Raw genomic sequence first — 22,631 nt, 5'->3', positions numbered from 1 at the left:
CACTATTGCCGGGCCTTTATAGTCATTTAGCTATACGCCGGATATGAAACCCCAAGGAGAATATTGCTTGTTTCAGAATCGAATGAAGGATTACTTACTTTAAATCACATTTACAATGCAAATCTAAATAGAGCACCTGAATGTGTACAATTTTGGGTCTCTTGTGCCTTAATGGAAAATAAATGCTGCCTGAAAAAGACACCATACTGTGAGGTCATGTCATCATGGATTTTGTGAAAATATCTTATGGAAATGACTTACCATCTAACACAAAAAACAAATCCAATCCCAACCATTCTCTACAATCGACCGTGCTCTATCAATTTATCACTCCCAATTAATTTTCCATTCAACCTTTCTTCCAAAAAGGCAAAGTACACTGGCAAATTGAATTACCGCTTCTGTATTTCCTTTCCTTTGAATATTCAAAACGTGACGCGATATCTAGTCTAGTTTGAATGGAAGAAACGCAAAAAATCGATATCGATAAGATTTCAACCGTCACCAAGATGCCTATCAAGTGCTAGCTTGTGCTTTGGTAAATGGCTGTGGAAGGCTCCGGGACATCTTTCAAGTGACTAATAATAAATAGAGATAGTTGTCAGTAATTGCGGTGGATCTATTTGAAATTGGCAAAGGGAGTTAAAAATAAATAAATCAATACCTATTTCGCTGGAAGGATACGAGCAAATGTAGGTTTGTGATGACATAGATATCAACTGTAGGTTGCTGAATTTTGTATCAATCTACGACGCAAATTGACTGGCGATTCCTGGAAATTGCGCTGGCGGAGATGCGATAGTGAATTAGGACTGTAATCAGGGATCAATACATTGCTGTGAGGTATAGGGCTTAGACCGTGCTAATACCTTATCAAAGGATGCATATGCACCACATTAATTTTAATACCAGCTTATCGCCAAATGAATCCATCAATATTCGATACGTATAGGAGAGGATATCATTGGAATTTTTGCATATTGCATTTGCACATGCTCCCAAATGATATAATAATGGATTCAGTAGATATCCCCGGGCAATATTAATTCTCATGGGAAACGATCAATCATTGCAGTTGCCTGTATTTATGTGATAAAGTTATATTTGAAATCAGAGCCTAGACTGGCATGGTCCGAGGAGATAACACAAATTAGAAAATGTCTGAAGCTAGTGCGTTTTACGCGTATTGATGGTTTCAATATATTGTCCAAAAGAACTAAGCAAACAACTACTTGTAAACGTAATTTACAATGATAAATTAGGCGAAGAGTTCAGGATAATAAATAAAATCCGCCTAAACACCCCCGACCCTTCTGCCATGCACAAGTAATTATTATTGGGAAGTTATCAGATTAGATTTCATTCTTAGCGCCCCATGTGTTTTCGAACCCGATTCCAGGGGGTGAATCATAAAAGTGATTAGAAGCTGTGAGTCATTCGTTATGCACTTTGTAATAAGTGACGCTGCTCTCGACTTTGGAGTGTATGCCGACATCTGAGATAAAAGATAAAGAGTTTCAATTACTTCATGTGAGATTCAAAGATCCATGCTAATGAGGCTGTAAAAGGCACTTGATGGTTAAGTGTTGACATGAGCCCCATAGTTGTCTCTAACGATTCTTCTAGCAATAAAATTTATGACGACCAACACTATCCCCAACTGCTTAATTAGATCAATTAATGCAGTGAACCCCCCACAAAAGGAAACCAAATATTCACTATGGAATGCAATTAAAGATTGAGGCTTTGATTAGGTTGGGTCGCGTGAAGTCAATTTTACGAAGATTTCACGTTAATCATCTAATTTTGGAGAATAAATCGTGAAATAAATTGAAATACTGGCGCCTATCGATGATTTATTATCGACAGCTCAAATATTAGATAAAAATGGTACGAATAGAACAAACATTTAATTTTAGCTTCTAGAGAATATCTGAGATTTATTTGAAACAGAAAATAGGTTACTCGATTTTTAGGAACATTATCGGAAAATTTCTGATTTTTTTTTGATACGTCCTCGCGATAAGCTCCACGAAAATATTACTCAGCCTAGAATGAATCAAATACAGAAATATATTCTCAGAATTCAATTGAATTTAAAAAAATCTTTCAAGTGAATTAGGAATTGGTAAAGCTAAAAATATGGCACTGAGCCCATTTGTTTCAGAGAGTCAAAAATAGTTCTATCATTGTATAGCATAACCCGCATGAAATTGTCGCGTTTCTCCAATGCGTAACGTATCTACTGCCACTTCAGTCTTCTCTATAAGACGTCCACAATGATGATGGTGTTGACATACCACCATTCCCAGATTTTGGAGAAGACAGCGTAGGAGGATGACCCATTGAACGACACCAACTTCGGTGCCATCGTCCCCAGAAATAGTGTCCCTAGATATACAAATTTTTCGACGCCTTCAATTAATGCAAATAAGAAGCGTGCAATTATCCATCAGACTCAAAATCTTGGTTCTGTTGGTATTTATCTATAGTCCGACTCTGTTTCCCTCCTCCACTCGATCCAGGGTCATTGTGTGTGGAATTCTCATCCACTAAAACACCCCCAGTTCTCCGGGCTCAATCTAGTTCCTGCAGCTTTTCCTGTATCGCAGGTAATGTTGCGTTTATCGCATTCCAATTTCCTTCCCACCTCAGCATCTCCTCCACGAAATTGTGGCATCCGATAACTGCGTTAAGGGCATCGTTTAACCTTCTTCTTTCATTCGCGAATCTCAGACAATGAAACACGGGCCTTCGGGTGTAGCGGCGCATTCACATCCGCTCGGCCCATCTCTTAATACACAGCATCAGTATATCGGTCCAGTGGTCCCTCTCGGAATTATCCCATCGCTGCTGCCATTTCCTGTACAGCTCCTTCCTAATGGCTTTGCGGAAGCTCGCAATCACTTTGGCCGGATTCATCCTGCTCCGGTGAAGACAGTGTACCTTATTCGCTAGAAGATCCAAGGGAATCATCCCCGCGACGACAGGCATTGCCTAGACGGATACTGTCCTATATGTACTGCACACAGTATGTCGAACTTACCCTTCCCTGGTTCTGGATGGATGGATTTCATTGCCCCTGGGATAAACAGCCGGCGACTAGGTTTTGGCCCTTCAATATTAGGCATCATCCTTACTAGAGATGAGCTACCCCAACCCAGATTATTGTTTTTCCTGCGATTGGTAATTAGGATTGCCTCCGTCTTATCTTCCACTAGATCCAGTTTCACTATTTGAAGCCATGCTTTAATGGCATGAATGATTTCATTTTTATACAGTTCCACGTCCTGGGGGTACTAGTTCGTCTGCAAAACCAATCAATGTTGCCTCCATTGATTATTCCTTCGGTCCGTCGTCCGTCTCGTACCAAAATAGTCTCTCCGAGAGTTAACTCTCGATTATCCGAGCTAACTAACCAGGAACACCCAGCTTTGCCAGGGAGACCTTAATCCAACGCAAGTTAAAGGTATTCCTGACATCCAGCGGCACTATCGCATATCACTTACCAGCGCGTGATGCCTACCGAGCCTACCCACCGTTGCCATTGCATCGACAGTGTACCGTACTCTGCAAAATCCATACTGTTGCTTCGACAGACCGTCCGCTAGCTCGCCGAACGGAAGCAGCCTGTTGTATACCACCTTCTCCAACATCTTCCCCATAGTGTCCAAAAGACAGGTGGTTTTGGGTGTTTCGGTAGTAGAACCAACCTCAGCGTTTTCTACTGGGCGGGAAACACTCCTTTCACCATGCGCAATTCAAATGTACTTATGAACCATACGAGTTTGATTTTAGCGGCCAATTTCAGGGCTTTGTTCGGCACCCCATTCAATCCCGGAGTTCCATACTTGGTGGGAGAGCATATCATCAGCATAGTCGAGAGATTTGAAGAAAAATTTCATGGTTCATTGAAGCCATTTACGTGCTCTGTATAAGGCATTCTCCATGCCTTGTACCGATAATAAGAAGGAATATTAGCAACAAGATGCAACCTTAGTGAATACCGTTTTTGACATTCCCCATAAATTTTACCTTGATGCAGTGCGTGGCATATGTCATATATCACTCTGATAATATCCGTTGGTTTCTCTGGAAATCCCCTCTCCTGCCCAGAGTACTCCATGTGCACACTGAGCAGAGATCTGAACTCTGCACACTGTTCCACAATAATCTGAAGGGCGCTGATGTGATCATTGCAGGAGGATCCCGAGCAGAAACTAGTCTGTTCTTTCATGCTCAAGCTTTCAGGGTTTTCTTTAATGCTTTCCAGGATAACTTTAGCTATTGTCTTTGCGAAGGCTATAAGCATGCAAATACTCTTCAAATTGCCACACTTAAAGTGGTGCCCTTCGTCGGGATCTTGATAATCATCCCTTCTTCCACTTTTTATGAAAGATTTCGCACCACGGATGAGTGAAAAAAGCAACTCTGCAGGGACTTCAAGGAGTAGTTTCGCAGAAAGACCGTTAAAGCCTAGGAATTTTGCTCCCTGCATCGATGGCCGAGATGTTTTCACTTTTTCTTTACTTTCGTGAGTTATAGTGACAAACTATTTCATTCATAAGGGGTTAAGTCTCTGTGGATTTACGTGAGTACCTGTCGCGTGAAATTAATCCTACGGTCTTCTTACGAAACGAGTTGATTTTGTGACCATAATCAGAGTCTCGCTGAAACAAGCACAACGGTACCAGTCTATACTTAGTGCATGGCTCAGTATTCACACTGGTTTATGCAAGACCTACCAAAATCTATACCGAACTGTAGAGTGCGGCACCCGTGTTGAAATGCACCACCACGTTTGAGGCACGAAGGTCTCTGTTTGCTTGAATTAACCACAAGCCCTATGAAGCAACAACCGAGCTGAGCGCATATGAAACAGGAATTCTCCTCGAACATGTGAATTCAGGGGCTATCCCGGTTTTTGTGGTACCAGTATATCCCTGGTAAGGTTTCATGGCCAATTACCACTCCAGATGAGTTCCCGTGCAGACTCGGGTCTGATCGCCCTGATTAGGCCTTTGGAGCATTTGCCTACTGCATCACGGCCGGCAAGCCAAAGTGAATACAGCATCTCCCGGTGCCACCACTATGGAGGTTCTCCTTGGCCACTTGGTTTTGGTTTGGCCGACAGGGTTGCCGCCCCGTCTTCCTTACCGCCACCTCTGAGCACCTGTTGGAAGTAGTGAAAGAAAGTGGCCCACAAACAAACGTGGTCGAACGCCGCCACCTCTCAGCCTTGATGAATGTCGGAACATATGGGGGGAGGGGGGCAATATAGACTCGGATCACTATCTCGTTGACATGGTCCTCCGAGCTCGAATAACTACACCACCCAGAATCCCCTTTGACAATCAGGTGGTAGTTAACACTGAAGCCATCCACAACACCTATAAGAGGGAAATGGATGCCGCAATAACCGTTGTCAACAGAAATTCTGGAGATGAAGCATCAACAAATGATCTTCGCAATCACCTGAAGAACGTTATCATAAATAGGACCACAAACACAGTTGGCCCCAGCAGCAAGAAAAGTCAGAACGGCTAGTTTGACGATGAATGTAAGCTAGCAACGGAACGGAAGAATGTTACATCCGGAGTAATACTGCATTCCCAAGGAACGCGGGCACGCGTAGACTTATCACAAACTCCGGCGAGCGGAGAAGCGACTTTATAGACGGAAAAAGGAAGCCTGGGAGAACCAAGAGGTCTGTGAACTCGAAAAGTACAGGGAGCAACCGCACCAGGCGCGGAAGTTTTACCAACAAATCAGCAGGAAGAAGCCTTATACACCTCGATACTCGTTCTATTGAAACAAAGAGAGAAATCTGATTTCCGACAGAATGGGCATATGGAAGCGATGGGTTGTGTACTTTGATGAACTACTGAACAACCAGAACATCGGCGAGTTGGAGGTCCCGCCTACTGAAAACGACGGACAAATACTGCCACCACCAAGTGTAGAAAAAATAGTCCGTGCAATTCATCGGGTTAAAAATCATAAGTCGCCAGGAGCCAATGGAATAACAGTTGAATTGCTTAAATATGGAGGCGACCAATTACACCAAGTGGTTCATCAACTTGTACTCAAGGTGACGACTGGCAGAGGCATTGTCTGTCTCATACATAAAAAGGGAGATATCACACAGTGCAGCAATTATAAAGGTATCACGTTGCTGAGTACGATCTATAAGATAGTCTCCTCTATCTTGCGAGGGCGGAGAGCCCCATACGCCCACAATATCATTGGCCCATACAAAGAGGCTTCACTCCAAGCAAATCAGCAACAGATCAGATTTTCTCTTTGCGTCAAGCAATGGAAAAACTGTTGGTATATAGACATCAGTTGCAACATCCTTTCATCGCCGCCTATGATAGCATAGCCAGAGTAAAACTGTTCACGCCATGAGAGAATTCGGGGGCAATATCTATGGTAGAAAAAGAAGACGAGGCAGACCCTGCCTAAGCGACGGCGCAGGCCAGGACGCCAAACAGTTTTTAGGGATATCGAATCGGTGGACCTCGGCGCAAAACCGGGATGTCTGCAGTTCCTTATTAAGGCAGGCCTAGACCAGATACCGATTTTTTCGCCGTTGATGATGATAATGTCCTTTTCCCCACACCGCCTGCACCGGTCAGACCTATCGTGCTTGCTTGTGCAAGATCTGGCTTTGTGGCCATATTCTAGACATTTAAAACACATAGCAGGATATATTTTCTCCCGAAACCTACAGTCAACCGATTCGATCTTGACTTTGCCAGCTTCTAGCAACTTGTTTCCCCAAACAGCTGCCAAGTGAATGATTGCCGTTTGTGTGACACCGTATGCTTTCCGTAAATTCTTTATTGCGTCGACATTGCCGTTTGGAATTTGAAATTGTCATACCAGTTCTCTCCATGTGTCCTCCTTTGTCGTGATCTCGTCAAAGTCCTTATCCTCCACAGTTATGTTGTGGATCAACTGCCTCATCGTAACTTCTTCACCTAAGGACGTATTTCAGCATCCTTTCCTCCTACGTCTTCCGAAGCTTCTGGAGTAGTTCATTGTCTCTTAGATCGCTTAGCGTTGGATCTCCCTTGACCTTCCGCAGAATCTCAGCGTAAGAGAGGTCACCTCTGCTTTCGATAACAATTGCATCTGGACGGAGCCTCTTTCTTTTTATCTGCTGCCTTGACTTCACGGTTGTCTAAACATTTGCTTTCATTTTCCGGGGGTTTCGTTTGTGGAGCCGATTTGGGGTCCAAACGTTGCACTCCTTACGTTACTGGTGCCTTGGAATCTCGGCTTTGCTTTGGTGTTTGAGTGGCTCGTTCCATCCTTTTGGTAGTAAGAGGTACCTATCGCAATGAGGTCACCGTAGGAGTTTGTAACTGTCCTGTATTCGCTGAGCGTTGGTTCATCGAACCTAACTCACCCATGGCCTTTTCGCAGGTGTTTTTAAGGTTTCGAACAACCACCTTAATATAGCGATGAACATTATGCTTCGGCCCGACGAATTCATAGAGAGTGTTCAGGGTATTATCCATCTCCTTCAAACAATTTTCCATCCTGAGTACTTTTGCTAGGACTGCATCAATTTTCTCGTCGTTGGCATGCACTGCTTCTTCTTTTCTGGACCCGGTATAGCCTTTGCCACAATGAATATCTCGTGGTGCACAGACCTGGGTGCAGACCGTAGTATTTTACCACTTCGCTTAAAGGGATCCAGGTTTGTTACTTCCTCCTTATCATCTGTTGCAGTTAACAACAAGTTGTGGTTAATTAACAAGAATGACGTCAATATCCTCTTTTTCCTTCAATATTAATGGGATTTTGTTTTCTTAATCCATATTTTTGTTCGGGTATTTGCCTCAAATTCAGATACAGCCTCGCCTTCACGGACCACAGCCTCCCGCTACCCCTGTGCTCCATAGGAGGTCCTATTCATCCAGTCGTCCTTTCCCCTCTTCGAACTGTCCAACTACCAAACTATAGACACCCGCCGAAAGTTCCTTAGGCTTTCAGTAATAGTTCCCCTTACACATCTCCTGAGTTAGCTGGACTATCTCAGGTGCTTCTCCTAGTTTAGGTGTGTTACCTCCACTAAATCGCGGTTCACCCGTCTCGGGATTGCAACAAAGTGGGGTGTTGGATTGCGAAACCCCCAGTAAACGTTCATCTCAACCGACCAAACACATCCCCACCCGGGTCGCCATATCGCCCATGCGGTGAGGAATATGGACGTAATCCTGGACGGGTTCCCGGATATCTGGCACAAAGGCTCTCGTTATCGAGTTTTGTTGTAGGAGAGCCAGATTCTATAGCACAAGTGGTGATCTTTCGTCATTTGGGGTCAAAGGCCGTCAAACGTTGTGCCATCTTTTACAGTCACTATCAAAACTGACAAGAACGACGCCCATCTGGCCAGTCATATCCCTCTATGCTTCTATGACCAGCAACCCAGAGGAGCAATTGAGCAAATCAATCAAAAATATCCACCCTAGGAGTCTATAATTAGCTGGATACAAACCTAATATAATCGTATTCATACCATTGTTCAGTGTTTACTCCTCGCAAATAAACACATTTGCTGACCATTTCCGTTCGACCCCGTCCGCTTAGAACGCCAAGGTGGAAAGTTCTTCGACCCAACCATTTCAGCGATGTTATTCGTTCAAAATATATAATTCAGGAGTAGTAAATTTTATCTGCTATCCACCCCGACCGACCTCTGCATACGAATGGATGTATCTTGTATCTATTGCCCAGCGAATGAGCTACAAGAGGTTCACTGACCAATAGCACTGAATTCTGATCGGATAATTTATGACGCAATGGCGTAATAATACGCTATGCGTTCATATCGTACTGAAATTTAGTATCTTTCGAAAACAACCATTTATTCTACCATTAGAAGTGTGAACTATCGTAATAGGTCAATGCGGCGAATGGAGGCTTGATTTGTAGCAACAAGAGCCGAGAAGAGTGGGTCCTCACTAAGCTGCTTTTCTGATACTCTCAATAGAAATCAGCGATAATAAATACACAATTTATCTGCTACGTTAATGTCTTATTTAGATCAGGCATCAACTTTTATTGTTGGGGCTTTTGATATAAATTGAGCCAAGAATATGTGCATTGAGACCGTCTGCCGGTCAAAGAGCCTCTCCTCCATCTTCCCACGTCGTTGTAAAGAATATTTTATTGAACAAGAAGAGATGGACGAAGCAGCAAATTCGATTCCATCAATTTCAATAGATGCAGAGGTGGTGCATAAATAATTGGTTTGATGTGTTCGGCACTTTGAGAGATGTGTAAGAGATGATTGAATTTAAGCCGGGCACGAACGGGAAGCCCTTCAATAGATGCCAAGCCGTTTCTAGTGGTTGGTCATTGAAGCTAATTGCCAATAAATAATACTATCTTTTACGGCGTTTAATTAAGGAGGAAATTTATGGATGTGTAATGGAGATACGGAAAGTGGGACCAGCATTCTTTCAGAAAGGATAAGGATTTTATATCATCATAATCATTTATGAACCGAAATTTACATAATCTGGTATTCCAGGTGGTAGGTAGATATCAGTGGCCGCTCCGAGGAGCCCAATTAACGCTTTGGTGCGCCGATTTGATGCCACAAACACCTAAGACCGTGACTGTTGTTATGGGAACAGGGAGGCAGAGTCCAGCCGGGAAAGCAGCTCTCCCACCCTGCAGCTAAAAATCTCTCTGCGGTCCCTAAAGAATGGTTTACCCAGTGTCCGCAGTTTGACTCTAGTCAGAGCTGGGCAATCACAGAGAAAGTGCATGAGGGTTTCCCTTCCTTCTCTGCAGCCTCGGCAATGCGAATTATAGGGTAAGCCGAGTCTAGCGGCATGGTCCCCTATGGGCAAGTGCCACGTGCAGACCGCCGTGATCTTGAATTTTCGCCGGTTCAGCGTGTCTCTGCCCTGCCCCACCAGCCTGGAAGATGCCGTCGCTGAGTACAAGGCTGGTAGTCGCTGTCAGTCAGAATGGCTGTGTTACGCTTGGGGCTCGAATCTCGCTCCAGCCATCGACAGACTTCCAATATCGCCAGTACTTCCGCCTGGAATACACTGGCGAAACCTGGGAGATCATACGACTTGGATACACTCTGTGTATTCGAGAAAACCCCGCGCCGACCCCACAGGCCATTTTTGATCCGTCCGTGAAGGATATTGTGTCATAACCTTGCAACATGTCGCCGGTCTTCCACTTGGCCCTGGTTGGAAAGTCCACAGCAAAGTTTCTCGTGAAGTTCAGCTTGCGTGTGACATAGTCCGTGGGGGATACCCAGATTTCTCGAGGTATTTCATCTAGGATGTTGCTGTGGCCGTAGGAGTTCGCTGCGCAGCATCCGGACTCACGTAGTATGACGACACTGCACGTTGCAAAGTATTTAATGTGGAGGTCTAGGGGGAGTTGATGCATTACATTACATTGGGAGCATCTGCCGAGCAGGACTGCAGAGCCCCAGTAGCACCTGCCCACGCGGTTCTTTGAATCCTATTAAGCTTCATCCTATTGTATTTTTTCTTCAAAACCTGTCACCATACAATAGAGCCATACGTTAGGATCGGATGCACTACAGCGGTGTACATCCAGAGAACCATCCTCAAGTCAAGTGGTTGCCTCCCAGATCCGATTGGATTATCATGGTACTTAGCATGGTTATAATCCAATGCGTAAGATACCCCTCCAATTCAATACTGGTTAAGGCTTCCTTTATGGCGTTGGTAATAACGTTGTTAAAAGCTCATTCTGTATCCAAAAAGACAGCTAGGGTATACTGCTTGTACTGCAGCGGCCGCTCAACCGTACCAATTACCTCGTGGAAGGCGGTTTCAGTAGATTTTGAGGTAGACATGCTGGGACTTAGAGAAAGGCGTCTAGGGTCTTCAGCACGAAAGAGGTTAGGCTGATTGATCGAAAGTCCTTCGCGGACTCATGACTGCGCCTGCCCGCTTTTGGTATGAAAACCCCTCGTGCGCGCCTCCACGACTGTGGTACGTATCCTAAAGAGATTCAGCTCCGGTAAATCTCAACAAGCCACGGCACAACCCATCCCTGCTGCAGTATAACTGGCATTATGCCATCTGGGCCTGGAGATTTATATGCGGAGAAGCTGCTTACAGCCCAGCCGATTTTATCCTCGGTAATTACCGATTTGATAATCTCTCACAGCTGGGGTGGCCGCAAACCCTCCAAGCAAGGTTCTGATTCACAGTCCTCCTCGCTGGTGGAAAAGTGCGTTTGAACCAGCAGCTCCAAGGTTTCGCTAAAAGATTCCGTCCAGGAGCCTTCCGACTTTTTAAGAAAGGATGTGCTCTTATATTTCTTGGACAGAATCTTACTGAGCCTCGCAGATTCATTGGTGCTCTCGATGTTCTGACAATAGTCCAACCAAGACCACCTCTTGGCGGTTAGTTCTTAATTACTTGACCAAACTTTCTCCATTCGATCCTCCTGGGGTTTCTGAAGGGTTCGGAGACCTATGCAGCGAGATCTAGACTGAAAACTATCCAACTGTGATCAGAGAAAGATCTCTGGTCAGACACTCTCTAGTCCTCCACCCTAAGAATCCCATTGTCGGTTATTAGGGTGATATCAAGGACCTCCTCCCAATCGTCACAGTTCTCCGAGCAGGGGAAATGGAAGGTTGGTGTACTGCCCCTGTTACACACCGATAGGTTTGAAGTAATAATAAAATCAAAGAATATCTCTCGTTGATTTCCGAGCTGCCCCAGCCGCAGCCTATCAACAGATTGGCTTTCTTTGTTGCTATGGTGTTCGTCAGATGTTGTAGTTTTTCTGGCGGAGCTGATCGGTCGTGAGCCATGTAAGCCGAGCAAATATGCACGTTCTCTGCCCCTGCCTGCTCTAGTTTGACCACAACTAGGTCGCTGGAACTCAGGTCCGGACGCAGAAAAGCGTGCAGACTATTCCTCACGAAAATTCATGTTCCAGGTCTATCATGATCAGCGTCTCCTGTGCTGTGGAATAAATTAAAATATTTGCTTTGGAGCCCTTTGATGGTTCGGTCGCCTTCGACCCAGGGCTCGTGTATTAATGCGATGTCGATGTCTTCCTCTAAGAGGAAGGCAAGCAGATTAGCCGAGGCGCACTTCGAGTGCTGCAGATTTATCTACGCTACCCTCAGCATGATCTGCTTGCGTGGGGGTTTGTCAGTCCCCGTCGTTTGTCATCTCTTCCAACAGCTCGTTGGCGGCGTCGATTGGGTCAAGGTCGTCGTCCGGTTTTGCAGAGCGGAACACTTTTACCTTTGCATTCCTGACTCCGAACCACACTTTATAGTCGACCTTTTTCAGTGCCTACAGGCACTCCTTGTTTATACGGAATAGTAAAGGTTGGCTGTTTGTCTGAGGTTCCTTCTCCTTGATAACAACCCAATCGTCCATGGGAATTTCGGGATTTTGAAGGCGCAGGAATTGAACGAGCTTGTTCTTATCCATGCGGATCTTCGGCAACCAGATGTGAGCGACCAATCTCCTCTCGTCGTAAGGGGTGACTTTCAGCTTTACGTCCTTCCAGGCTTTGCTGAGCTTAACGACACACGAACCGAGAAAGTCCTTAGAGAACTGGCCCATGCACGCTATTATGTGAAACCCACGGACCACCTGAGAGGAATCAAACTAGGATATGAGTCCCACGTGTTTGCCTTCGGTGTCCAGGAGAGGCTCAAAGACCATGCCTGACAGCCTGCCCTCAACACTGGTCCACACCTTGCCACTAGCAGAATTGCCATCCGCCAGCATCACACATAAGCGGCTCCTGGCCACGTCGCTTCGTAGTTCGTGGCCCGTCGGCTGACGGTTGCTGCACAAGTTTCTCCGGATGTTGCTTAGCGTCTGAGCTCTTGGCCACTCTGCTACGCTTCTTGTCTTGCTCGTCCTCGTCTTGAGATCGATTGCGTTTCAGAGGGATGGGCTTCGCCTTTTGCTCGTCAGCAAGGCGTTTGCTATTGTATTCGTCAATAATCGCCAGGTATTTAGCGAGGTCTTTTTCATCCCGATCGTCGACAGTACTGACCTTCTTATGCTTAGCAATCTTGCTGAGAATATGCATGGCCTTCTGGTACTGGCTCTTGAGCAAGACACCACTTCGCTTTTTAGACGGTTTCCGGTGACCGACGTTCTTGCCGGTTTTCACTTTCGAGGGATCCCTTGACGTTGAGGGTTTTGGGTTAGAAGTACTATGTCTGGTACTCGCTACACCCAGTTTGACGACAGTGGATTCCAGGCTGGTCCCTGCTGTTGGTTTCAGCACAGCGGGGCACTCGACGGCTACTGTCTCCTGGTTGGAGGCCAGCAGCTCGTCCTCCGATGCGCCTGGCATCACCCCATCTTCTATCATCGTTGTTTGTTTTTCAAAAATTGAGTCAATGTCTTGGCCCCGCGAGTAGTCCGGGAAGAATGTCCACCTTGGCTAGCCCGGCCACCAGGGTAAGGGTCTTCTTTGAAACTGGAGGTGCGAAAGGTATTCAGAGTTCGCATACTAAAGACCAAGCTCCCCATTGGCCAGGCAGCTCTCGGCGTATGCTGTTCCACCTTCCCCGGTGCAGGGAAGACGATCCCCGGGCTGTTGCTTCGATCTATCCCCCCGCCAGATCTACTTGCCTCTAACACATGACCAGCAGACAAGTAGATCCTCGCCAGTTGGATGAGCCTACTCCCAGCCCAGCCCTACACACTCTTGGCCCCCTTGAGGACGGTTTCCAGCGACCACCACGAAGAGGTCGTGTGAGGACTTGCGAATTATGCAACTTTAACCAGAAGCATAATCAGACCAGGCCACCAAGGTGGATGTAACAGCTAAAAATTACCTGTCTGCTTCCAAGAAAATCATTCTCCAGCAACATGCTCTCGATAGATCAACCATCAACAAACCTTACATGCGTTCACATCACATCAAGTAACCTCTCGACATCCACTTGCAATTTAATCTGAAATCATAATTCTATTAATTTCATTACAACTGAGGACCAATTTCTGTCATGAATGTACTCATAAAGCACAAAAGACTTTCAATCAGATGGATATGCTGCTTCCTCGTATTCTTCATCAAAGACTTGCTATCTGCCAGTTTCGAAACATCTTGGCTGAGTCTTTTAAATAAATTGAGAAAGAAGGGCAGAACGATCAAGGCCGTATAAGATAAGTGAATTTTTGTTAGAAACGCGATTAATTTGTCATTATTGATCAAATGCGTAGTCTTAATTGAGAAACGGCAGTACAACCCCTCCAATCTTCGAGAGGCCAGAATGAATTAAGATTTATAACAGATGATGCCATGAATTGAAAACTCGATTCCTTGGACGGCAACTAAGGCAGGCGAGTCACGTTTTGAGCGTAATTACATTTAAAAAGCTTGAAATATCTTGGAACCGTAAATTATCTCTAATTCCTCCGTCTTGTGCGCCATATCGATGACGGACCAATTCAATCTCAATGTCGTTAAAGATTACAAGAAAACGGATTTTTATAGTGCGACCTCGATCGAGATAACTAATGGAAGCTAAGTAGATGTGTCTTTATCAATGTCGAAGAGTATAAAAAAGTGTCACCTGCGAGATGTTTTTTAATTAAAGCATTCAATTAATTTATTGCATGGTATTAGCCTCCATTGATTATCGCTGGCCGCCTGACAACCGACAATAATTGCTATTCTGTCGATAGCAGATCTTATTTGATTATGTTAAAGTTGACAGTTTTGATTTTATTAGCCAAGTTTCGTATTGAATTTAAATCTTACCAGCTTCATAGATTTCATTCCGCAGCAGGCGAACAATTTGAAAAAATATCAAAAAGATAATTTATCATTTAATTAAAATAGTTTAAGCACAATGAATGCCATTCAAAATTTTCGCTTTGGTATTCTTAGCCCACGAAGAGAATATTCGTATTTGATTTTCAATGAAACACGGAAAATATTCAAAATACCTCGCAGTATCTCAGCCTCAATCAATAGAAAATGGCATGATTGGGTGGGCAGCACAGCCTACATTCATTGCAACCTTGACCGTTGAAGGCACTTATTCCCTTTTCATCCGTTTATCTTGGTTAGATTGCATGCATCGAAAAGGAGGACGTTGATTGAAACTGAATGGTGACAGATGGGGTTTTACCCTCTTTAGTCTTACGCCCTGATTACTGCTTTTTTCCGGAGTTTTTTTTTGCTCCTTCTTAATTTACAATTGTCGGATGCCCGCTATCGCTGATGCCATATTCCTTCTGCATACTCCCTTGTCCGGAAGATGAGAAGGGCTTCAATAAACCATGCCACCTTTCCTCAAATACCTCAACTATGTCGATGACATCTGTTTGTCCTCTTATGAAATCATGGATCTTAGTCCAACGGCTTTAGATTTGGAGGAGTAACAGAGCAAATAGGTGCCAAAAAAGGTCCTCAGTTTGACGCTCCCTCGCGTTAATCGGCAGAAGAAAGTATCCACCAATTTGTCTATCTTGCCATTGTTGCAGGAATGCTCCAAGCCTTGTTAACACCTCTTTCCGCCATATGACCGTGTTACATTGACCCGACACAATCTTAAACGAAACCCTGAGTCGGATGACAGCTGGATAAGTCACATATATGTCAGAAAGATTACAACTTCATCTATAACGATAATATTTATATTAGAAACAAGTCAGGAAACCGGAAGCTTGACGCTTCAGGTATAAAAGGTTTTGTGTTTCCCTATGTGAGGAGCATAACGTAATTCTCCATTGGCTTATAGCATTGACCCCAGATATTGAAATCGTTCAGTTCTGGGCAGGTTACTGCCATTGCCAGACCTGAGCAATTTAAATATCTCGAAGGGCAGGTTACTGCCATTGCCAGAACTCAGCGATTTAAATATCTCGAGTCAATGCTATCAGCCAATGGGGAACTGTGTAATGAAATTGTTTCACGCATTAATGCAACCTGGATGAAGTGGCATTCCCCAACTGGTGTTCTTTGTGATCGACGTATCAGCGCACATCCCAAATCTAAAATTTACTGCAATGTCGTCCGTCTGCCGCTCTCTATAGTTCTGAATGTTGGCCGACTATAAAGGACAATGAACGGCGTCTTGCGGTAATGGGGACGAAGATGTTGCATTGCACAGGTGGCGTGACACGTTTTGATTACGTCTGAAATGAGAATATCCGCGATCGATGTGGGTTTGCATCGATCGTGGAAAAACTGCAAGAGAGGTGTTTTCGATGGTGTGGTCACGCAACGAGAATTCAACAACCAGTATTGGTCAGAACATCGAAAGCAACGGTAAGCAACCAAAAAGCAGGCCAAAACAATGGTGGCTTGATACGCTTGATGGGGATTTAAAGGTCTCGTGATTACATCCTGATCAGGCATTTGATAAAATAAAATGACGAAACCGATCACCACGAGCCGATCCCGCTTGTGAACTCAAGGCTGAAGAAAAAGAAAAAGATGTGAGGAGGAAATCTAGGCCTACAACCCTGATTTTTTCGGATTTTAAGGTTGGGTAGTTTCCGAAAATGGGTCCTGTCTCACTTCAAGTGCGTACATTTTGACTCCTTACTCACACACTTTGCAATTTATGTCAAAACTAATATCAGTTTCGGAAAGTATAAATCGAGACCTTTCATTTGATACCCTACACAACTATATCCGGTGAAAAAATTGAATCCCCCCTTTGCATGTATGGGGAGCCCCCCTTTAAACTTCACCTAAATTTATGCCACTTGCTGTATGCGTGGGATTTCATAGCTCCCATCTATCCACCAAATTTCGTTCGGATCGGTTTAGCCGTTTTGGAGAAAAATGCGTGTGACAGACAGATAGACATTGAATCGATTTTAATAAGGTTTTGTTTTACACAAAACCTCAAAAAAAGACCTCAGATGGAGTGATCGCGGAAGTCACGATGTCAGCCAACTGTTGCGAGTGGTTTTCAATTCCTTTTTAAAAGCAAGCCTAGACCGGACGCCGGTTGATAATAATGATGATGATACCGATGGAAGTTACTGTCAGAAAGTGGTTGACAAGTGGGTCGCCCTAAAAGCACTTGGTGCAGAACAGTAGAGGAGGCGTATTAACTTCTCCGGAAGACTTGGGGATAGCTGAAGCTGATGATATATATATTTATGTTCAAAATAATGTTGGCAGATAAATTTTCATTATCGCAAATCATATGTCGAGGACGCTTGTCTTGCAACTTTTTTAGGATCAGTGCAATCGATCGCGGATGTCATTTCGATTGTGATCATGACGTGTTACGCCACTGGTCTAATGTAATATCTTTGTCTCCATTAACACGAGGCGCCGTTCATTGACTTTTATAGACGGCCAATACTCAGAACCTCAGAGGGCGTTCGCTGATGCGTCGATTCCAAAGAACTTCAGTTTGGAACGCCAATCTATTCAAGTTGCGCTAATCCCTAAACCAATTTTCTAACGTAATTCACCATTGGATGATTACATTGTTCCGAGGTATTAAAATCGTTACCTTCTACGAGGCAGTAGAACGAATCCTCGAAGCCTGTCCCGGATATGATATCAAAATCATACTTGCGGATTTTAACAGCCAAGTGAGGACGGAGCCCCTACTCAGGCGATACGTTGGCTCCCATAGCTTACTTATTCAATTAGCAGTGTCACACGAAATGGTTGTTGGAAGTACCTGGTTTGCGCGGAAAGCGGTCCATAAACATACGTGGGCCTCTCCACACGCGACCACTTTCAACCAAATTGACCACGTGTTGATCGAACGCCGCCACCTCTCGGCCTTGTCAAGCCCCTCTGACAATCAGGTGAGAGTTAACACTGAAGCCATCCACAACACAGCCCTCCGCAATACCTATAAGAGGGAAATGGATGCCGCAATAACCGCAGTCAACAGAGATCCTGGAGATGAAGCATCAACAAATAATCTTCGCAATCACCTGAAGAACGTTATCATAAATGCGGCCACAAAGATACTTGGCCCCAGCCGCAAAAAAAGTCGGAACGGTTGGTTTGACGATGAATGTAAGCTAGCAACGGAACGCATACCGAGTAATGTTGCATTCTCAAAGAACGCGGGCAAGTGCAGAGACTTATCATGATATTCGGCAAGCGGAGAAGCGACTTCACATACGGAAAAAGGAAGCCTGGGAGACCCAAAAGGTCTGTGAACTCGAAAAGTACCAACAAGTCAGCAGGATGAAGCCTTATACACCTCGATGCTCATCCTGTCGAGCAGATCCTGCATGAGATGGAACGATCTCGTAGGCCAGGGCGCCAGGCAGCTTTTAGGGATATCGAATTGATGGACCACAGCGCAAAACCGGGATGTGTGGAGTTCCAGGCCTCGACCGGATGTCGATTGTTGATGGTTCTAGATAGCATGTATTTTCTTCCGTCAAATTTGACATTTGGCAACACTTAACTGTGAAATAGCCAAAGTGGCCGAACAACCACTCGCCGATATACCTTTCCAAGATTTTGGAAAAGGGGGAGAGAAGAAAATCAAACGGTGATTGTCAGCAAGAGCACTTTTTTGAAAGGGGATGATGAGAGCCTCTTTTTAGTAGGCTAGGAAAATGGTTCCTTTTGAGGCTCTTGTTAAAATTGATTGAGAGGTGAAGGGAAATGTGCTGAGTAGTTTTAAGCAAAAGGAGGTTAGGAAGACCGTCGTGACCTGTGCCATCATAGGCGTCAATCTTGCCAATGAGGTACTAGACAGAGAGAGGGGTAGAGGGGTGGCAGGAGATATGAAGCAGACTGCATCTACTACCGTAAGAGGGAACATAGGCTGAGGAAAAGTAGTAGTAGAGTAAATCACAAGATAGTTGGGGAGAGCTAGCAGAGGAGCCAGAGAATTTGGTGAAAGATGGAGATAGTTGCGCGAGATTGTAAGGGAGGAAGCTGTGATAAAATGGTACAGAATGTACTAAGTGTTTGGTCACACGATAATGGAGAGAGAAGTGAACCGTGTTGATTGTTGCCAAAACTAAGTTCAAATCTACAATATTTTCCCTACGAAAGTTAGGCTTGCGCACCACGGAGTCATGATCTAAGCATGTAATCTGAGAGTAAAATAATGGCTGTCAGGAACAACGTAAGAGGGGGAATGAGGAATGGAAGTGGGACTTAGGGCACCTCCACCATTTGTCTTGCCAAGTGCAGCGTAGTCTTTGTCACACCGAAAGTTCGGAATCTGATATCCTTTCATCCAACCAGGCTTCAGTAATGGAGATGCCTCTGATGACGCATGATTAAGACTCCCTGCGGCCAAAAAGGAAGATTGGGCGATAGTGTCGAAGTGATGGAGATATACAACTTTGAAGGAAGCTATCATTCGGTTGAGAAAGCCATCCTTCGTCAGCTTCACACACGAGATAGGTGACGGAGTTGAGTTGGTCTTATTTCTGATGGAAGCCAGAATATCGTCGGAATTGGTGGAGTAAGCTAGCCTCAATACGAACAGTCGGTTTAAGGGTGAGGTAACGTTCAGCAGGGGGTCGCTGGAACGACATGAGTTCGGGATGCCAGCAGGTGTCTTCCACGGTTCAACGGTGGCATCGATGGGGCGCTGTCTTGAAGGAAGTACGAGAGACTCGCTCAAGTGATTCTCTGAGCGCCAAATTTCTTGGGAAGTTTTTTCTGTTGCGTCGGATTTTTGAGGGTTTCAAGGGCAATTCTTTGGATGCTAATGCTAAAGTGAACATGCTGTTTTGCATTTAAAATTAAGTTTCTTTTTCCGGATCTAGTTAGTCATCTAGATGCTGATAAACGCTCGTTAGTGCCGTGCGGAAACCATAAACTTTCCCTTTTGTTTAGCAATGTGGAGCCAACTACACTCTCCATTATTAGCACGCAATTTCCAGATCTTACTGCCAGATACAATGCTATTTTCTCATTGACTATGACGACAGCATTCTGAGCAACAAATCTCCACATCTGCTGACTTGAATTCGATATCCATTTTACAAACGTAGCAGCCCCAAGAGAGTAAAGTGAGCTCACACGCCTTGAAAAAAACACACAAAACGTAAGATTGCAAAATGGGGAATACATCTGTGCACTGTTCGCTCTGATTAGGTTCCACTCAGCAGACAGTTTCGGTTACCATTCTTGCACTCGACTAGTGGCATTGCCTGCAAATTCATGACAGATTGTGTCTGGTGCTTCTTAGCGTACGTGTAAGTCCTGTTAGAGTCGATTACAAATATTCGAAACGTGTGCAGAATCGAGTTCGTGCCAGAAATGCAGGTTACGTATACATGCTCGGTCGAGAGCACATGGTTGTGCGAAATTCCCATGAAAAATTATTCTATAAATAACGCAATGGTTCGGGGAAAGAACGCTCTTGTGGAAGCAGCTCTGTCTGGCAACTTGGCTTCTGTCGACATTTTTATATTCGGAACTTGCTAGCATGCTTTTTGGTAAGATGCATGCCTTCTGGTGGAATTCTTGCGGCGCTTGATAGTCTGCAGACGGGGGCCGGGATGTGCAGAACCGACTGGACTGTAGCAACCCATTGAGTGCTTGCCGGTCGGGAATATGAGTTGAGCGATAAGTTAAGGGGGAGAACCGGGGACTCGTCGCCACACCAGAGAAATGAGTGAATGTTTCCAATTCACTTAGCCGTGAATGAGCACTCAAATTTAATCGGGGCAAGTGGATGCCCACGAGAGGGACTGACTGCAATGTGTATCCTTTCGGAACGAATGACCCTTTGGAGTGGGAAGAGCATCGCTTCCGTCCACTTCTCTCGATATTTGCCAACTGAAGTGTGTTTGCATTGTTCGGTCACTTGCCACCGGGGTTGCATCTACTCAAACGCCTCCAATGGGGCTTCTGTTGACCTTATCCTGGCCCCGGGTTCGTTTCATCGTTGGAATTTCAACACTCGACAAAATGCTTACGTCGCGGAGGCTCTTGCTCGAAAACAGGCACGTACAATTCTAAAAAACGTGGGGAGGACGGTGACATGTGCTTTCACTTCTCAGCTCCATGTGCTCTCTATTATTGTGTAAATGACAAAGTCAATTTTAAACGACAACGGCAGGAAGCAGCGGGGCGAGTGCACGGGGAGACGACGTCACAACTGAATCGATAAAATCTTTTCTATTTTGCCGTGAATTTCCGCAGAAGAACACTTGCTTCGGCAGAATCATGCTCACACACTCCATCAGGCATCCATGGGCTTTCGGAAGGGACCTAATGGGCCCAAATTCGAGTCGTTGTTTGGGAATCCCACTCGCCGCTGCTTCCCTAAGCGGAGAACCCGATGGAATTCCAAAATAGGTTTGTTCTTTTTATAGCCGCCGGTTTCCCATTTCCGGAGTTTTTGGTTCGTTGATTAAAAATAAAGAGTGCGGCCGGGTATGTGATGCAATGCTAGCGCGAAGCACTTGAGCTAATGGGGGCCGGGAGCCATGGGAATAGGCTTGAAGGTGAACGGACGCGCCCCCAACACGCGGTCAATGTCCCGCAGCAAAATAGCTGCCATTAGTTCCACATGTTACGGACCCAGGGGAATTTGTAGTTGAGCATTTGTACTTTGTTTGCGATAAGCATTCGCGGCTTTCCCCGTTCAATGACACAAGCTTGAGGGCGCATTTCTATTCTAATGCAAACCGCGATCCGCACTCAAGTCCTCACTGAATCTTGGAGTTACCCACTGACCCGGCTTTCACTGCGACGGGCTGGACAATGTAAACAATGCAATTATGTTCATTACTTCCCAATAATTGTTTACCTTTTGCGGCGACCCGTTCTGCTTCCCTTCCCTCCGCTTCTTAACCAGCTCTCAGCACCGCTGCTCCACCTTGATTCAAGGTTTCTTCTTGGAGAACGACAGGCGACTCACTTTTCACTAGATCTCTGGGTACTCGCTCCCGTCACGGGTACTTTTCACACAAAACAATTCACACCTTGGGTACCTATCACCGGGCATTTTCCCAGAAGCGGAACGAACCTATGCGCGTCGGATAAGTCTAGGAAACTTCACAACTTTCGACTGTTGACGCGGCCGGGCCGACTTGGAAATCGACAGTGGAGGAAATGGATGAACACAGAACACCGCGCGCCGTCCGACAAACAGACGTTCCTCTCGAGCAAAAGTCAAACACTGGCCGTAAACAGATGCGCCTCCGCTAACGAGGCGATTTGCGTGCTTTTGTCTGGCTCCGGCGGACAGTGAGGCGGCAGAGGAAACCGGTTTTGTTGGCAAACGTCATATCCGTCATGTTTGTGTGGAGAGTGATTAGACGGCGAATAGGCAGCCACGGCCAAGAAGTTAATGTTTGGAAGTCAGTTGTGAGTCCTTTCCCTTTAATCACTTCTTGGGAGTAATCATTTCTTAGAAATCTTAGGGCGGAAAGTTACTTGGCGCGATGAGACCACGTGCTCGGGCATGCTTGTAGGCAAAGTCTCCACACAGTGTCGGCCGAAATTAGTGGAATGCATTTAAGTCACTCAGCTGTCAGCATAAACGCCTAAATAATGACTAATTTCAAAATTAGGAATTATAAACAAATTCAATTGCTGATTTGATTTTACATATTCGAGGCATATCTAGAACTTAAAATAATGCTTAAAGGCACGATTTGCACTCTTAGGTTGTGGAAAATTCTTAGTTTCAATTTTCGGGTTAT

The 22,631-nt window shown here is 45.1% G+C and overlaps 1 protein-coding gene across 2 annotated transcripts in view; it reads right to left on the bottom strand.

The window, feature by feature from the left end:
- Positions 1-22,303, bottom strand: part of LOC119651175 (equilibrative nucleoside transporter 1) — a 104,975-nt gene extending 82,672 nt beyond the window's left edge. The window contains exon 1 of one of the 2 annotated variants that reach the window (XM_038054597.1): positions 21,734-22,303. The gene's annotated coding sequence lies outside the window, so the exon portion shown is untranslated. The remainder of the gene's footprint in view (positions 1-21,733) is intronic. The other variant, XM_038054598.1, reaches the window with a different exon arrangement.
- Positions 22,304-22,631: the final 328 nt, after the last annotated feature.

The sequence above is a fragment of the Hermetia illucens genome, chromosome 3 (assembly GCF_905115235.1).
Source record: "Hermetia illucens chromosome 3, iHerIll2.2.curated.20191125, whole genome shotgun sequence".
Taxonomy (NCBI): domain Eukaryota; kingdom Metazoa; phylum Arthropoda; class Insecta; order Diptera; family Stratiomyidae; genus Hermetia; species Hermetia illucens.
The sequence above is the reverse complement of the archived record's forward strand: the minus strand, read 5'-3'. Positions and strand labels throughout refer to the sequence as shown.